The sequence below is a fragment of the Lepisosteus platostomus genome, chromosome 5, assembly GCF_059453375.1.
Source record: "Lepisosteus platostomus isolate fLepPlt1 chromosome 5, fLepPlt1.hap1, whole genome shotgun sequence".
NCBI classification, from domain to species: Eukaryota; Metazoa; Chordata; class Actinopteri; order Semionotiformes; family Lepisosteidae; genus Lepisosteus; species Lepisosteus platostomus.
Genome location: NC_142615.1, coordinates 64,261,502 through 64,265,049, shown reverse-complemented (window position 1 = coordinate 64,265,049; position 3,548 = coordinate 64,261,502). Strand labels below are relative to the sequence as shown.

The 3,548-nt window shown below is 48.1% G+C and overlaps 2 pseudogenes; both read left to right on the top strand.

Moving 5' to 3' along the window:
* The first annotated feature begins 231 nt into the window (after nt 1-231).
* On the top strand, nt 232-350 carry LOC148671230 (5S ribosomal RNA; annotated as a pseudogene).
* Nucleotides 351-887: 537 nt separating this feature from the next.
* LOC148671229 (5S ribosomal RNA) lies at nt 888-996 on the top strand (annotated as a pseudogene).
* The last annotated feature ends 2,552 nt before the right edge of the window (nt 997-3,548 follow it).

Here is a 3,548-nt window from a genome sequence, read left to right as displayed (position 1 = left end):
GCAGCAGCTCTCCACAGCGATCCTCTATAGCGCCCTTTCTCCCGCAGCTCCATCATCATTGGAAGGAAGCAAGAGTGAAAGGCTGAAGTGAAATAGAGTGGGGACGAGGCAGTGAAGAGAGAGAACGTGGGAAGAAGAGAAAAACGCAAGGGAAAAAAAGCTCCGTCACCTCGTAAAAGAGGTGACGGAGCTGTCCTCTCAATAAGAAGGGTGCCAGCGAGCCTTGCTCTTGCTTATGGCCACACCCCCTTGAGCACGCCTGATCTTGTCTGATCTTGGAAGCTAAACAGGGATGGGCCTGCTTAGTACTTGGATGGGAGACCCCCTGGGAATACCAGGTGCTGTAAGCTTTTAAGCGCAGGAGGCGCCCTATCCCCGCTCGCTCGCTCATTCCCCTGTTCATACGTGCAGTGCGGCTTGTCCGTCTGTTTCTTTGTCAGCTTTGGCGAGACACGGGTACTTGTGTATTAGCGTGTGCGTTTTTTATTCTGATCATGAACAGTTTTACAAGTCCGCAAAGGATCGAGGAAAGGTTTATCGCCAGCTGAAAAGAGACACAGCGCTTCGGCTGTGGAGACTTGTTCGGCTGGCGTTCGGAGAGTCGCGTTTTTCAGAATTGTATTGAGATCGTTTTCCACAGAGCTCAGATGTCAAAGCACAGCAGCAGCACTCCACAGCGATCCTCTATAGCGCCCTTTCTCCCGCAGCTCCGTCCTCATTGGAAGGAAGCAAGAGTGAAAGGCTGAAGTGAAATAGAGCGGGGACGAAGGCAGTGAAGAGAGAGAACGTGGGAAGAAGAGAAAAACGCAAGGGAAAAAAAGCAGCGTCGTAAAAGAGGTGACAGAGCTGTCCTCTCAATAAGAAGGGTGCCAGCGAGACTTGCTCTCGCTTATGGCCACACCCCCTTGAGCACGCCTGATCTCGGAAGCTAAACAGGGATGGGCCTGGTTAGTACTTGGATGGGAGACCGCCTGGGAATACCAGGTGCTGTAAGCTTTTAAGCGCAGGAGGCGCCCTACCCCCGCTCGCTCGCTCATTCCCCTGTTCACACGTGCAGTGCGGCTTGTCCGTCTGTTTATTTGTCAGCTTTGGCGAGACACGGGTGCTTGTGTATTAGCGTGAGCGTTTTTTATTCTGATCATGAACAGTTTTACAAGTCCGCAAAGGATCGAGGAAAGGTTTATCGCCAGCTGAAAAGAGACACAGCGCTTCGGCTGTGGAGACTTTATTAATAAGGCCCCTCAGTAGTTGAGATCTCTGTTATACCCATCTAGAAACATGCAATCAGCATGTTATTGCTGAAGCAATAGTCACAACATTATTCCACACCTGGGTGAGATGCGGGTTATGATGACAGTCATGCTTTCTACACCTTATACTGAGCTCAGAAATGGACCAAGCGGACATCTCACGAGCAGATCCCTCCGCGTATAAGAAAGGCAACTTGTCTCAGCAAAAATACCATGGATTCACATCCAAAATATGATAAAAAGGCAAAAACCCCACACTTGGAATGCAAACGTACCCTAAAAAGGAAACATGGTTTTAAAACCAACTTGATTTTCCCCTGGAGAAACCTTTTTATGGACACACATCGCATCTATTACACATGTAGAACTAAATATAAAGCTAAAACTTAATATAAGAAGTCATGACATATCACACATGACGAAGTCTGGTCCAGAATAAACAGTTTACATTGACCCACCTTTATTTACCCTGGTCACTCACTTCTATTAACTGTTTAACTGGGTAACAAATTAATATTTGTTTCAATTTGGGATCTACACCTGGGAGCCCTGAAATGTTGGCCAGAGGGGAGAAGCTGATATTCAGACGTGAGAATATATTAAAAAAAAGGATCTGATGTTGTTTTTCACCTGTCTAATCAAAGCTTGTTCAAAAATTATCAAATTTTAGGACACACGAGTTTATAATCATACTCATTCCACTTTTTAACCCCGTATATATGCACAATATGAAACGTATATACACTAAATCTCACGTGTGACTCCCATAATATACATTTCTTTACGAAAATTAGGAACACTTACTACAATTATCAACCCCCCATGACGAGGCAATATTTCATACCTTTGTTTCTTTGTGGGTTCAAAGTTCTGTCCTGTCGTTTCACACGTAATGTTTTGGTAGTTATCTCAATTTTCCTTTGCAATTATCTCCAAGATCATCATCAACTTTTTGTAAAACGCTATGCACAACTGATATTTAAAGAAAGTCCTGTACCAAAACATCTTCGTAGGGAAAGACAACTTTTTTTTCCTTACGTTAGTCGCTACACGGTTACTCAGAAAATCCATTCACCGCCTTTAAAAAAAAGTTTCGTTTTTTATTGTGGTTCACTGACATTTCTGTCACAATTCTGAGGGACCCCAAATAAAATTCACTTGCCGGTATAAAGACGCCGGCGAGGATAAGACAGGTATCGAGCCACCTGCGTATCTAGCGGACGTTTAAAATAAAAAAAATGGCGTGTAATGTTGATAGGGCTACTGTTTTTTTATAGTTTGTCGATTGTAAGGGGACGTGGGCCGCGACAGAAATACTGGACGGGGTGGGAAAAGGTTTATTGATGGTTTATTGTACCGCAACGGTCACAATTGACTCACCAGCAAAGATTGCGCCGAGGCCACATCGACTCCCTCCTGCCCTGCCTCGCACCGAAGCTCGAGCTGCGGAGCGCGACGCCAAACCGCCGGTCCACGGGCGCGGGCGCCGGACATAGACGTCATAAACCCTTCCGAGGCGCAGGAATTATAGATCACTGTAGTTTCTTCTGGACCCGGGTTAGGGACAGTGTGCCCTCCGTGAGAGTCTTCTGAGGAAGCCAGTGTCTCATGGGTGTCCAGGCTTGGTACCATCTGTCCATCACAGGACACACAGACACACACACTCACACACCCTGGACAGGACACCAGTCCATCACAGGACACACACTCACTCACTCACACACCCTGGACAGGACACCAGTCCATCACAGAACATACACACACCCTAGATAGGACACCAGTCCATCACAGGACACACACACACTCACACACCCTGGACAGGACACCAGTCACTCACAGGACACACACACACACTCACACACCCTGAACAGGAACCAGTCCCTCACAGGACACACACACAGAACCTGGATAGGACACCAGTCCCTCACAGGACACTCAGACACACACACTCACACACCCTGGACAGGAACCAGTCCATCACATGACAAAAACACACTCACTCACACACCCTGGACAGGACAGCAGTCCATCACAGGACACACACACTCACACACCCTGGACAGGACAGCACTCCATCACAGGACACACACACACCAGGGCCAGTTTTCCCAGAAGCCAATTAGCCCAAAAGCCTGTCTTTGGACCCGGAGAACACAGGGAGAACATGCAGACTCCACACAGACAGTCCCCCCCCCCCGGGTCCAGACCCGAGCCCGGAGCCCCCCCGCGCTGAACCCCTCCGTACAGACGGCCGCACACAGCTCCGTTGTTCCCGATTCCCGAGGTGATCTGTTAAAA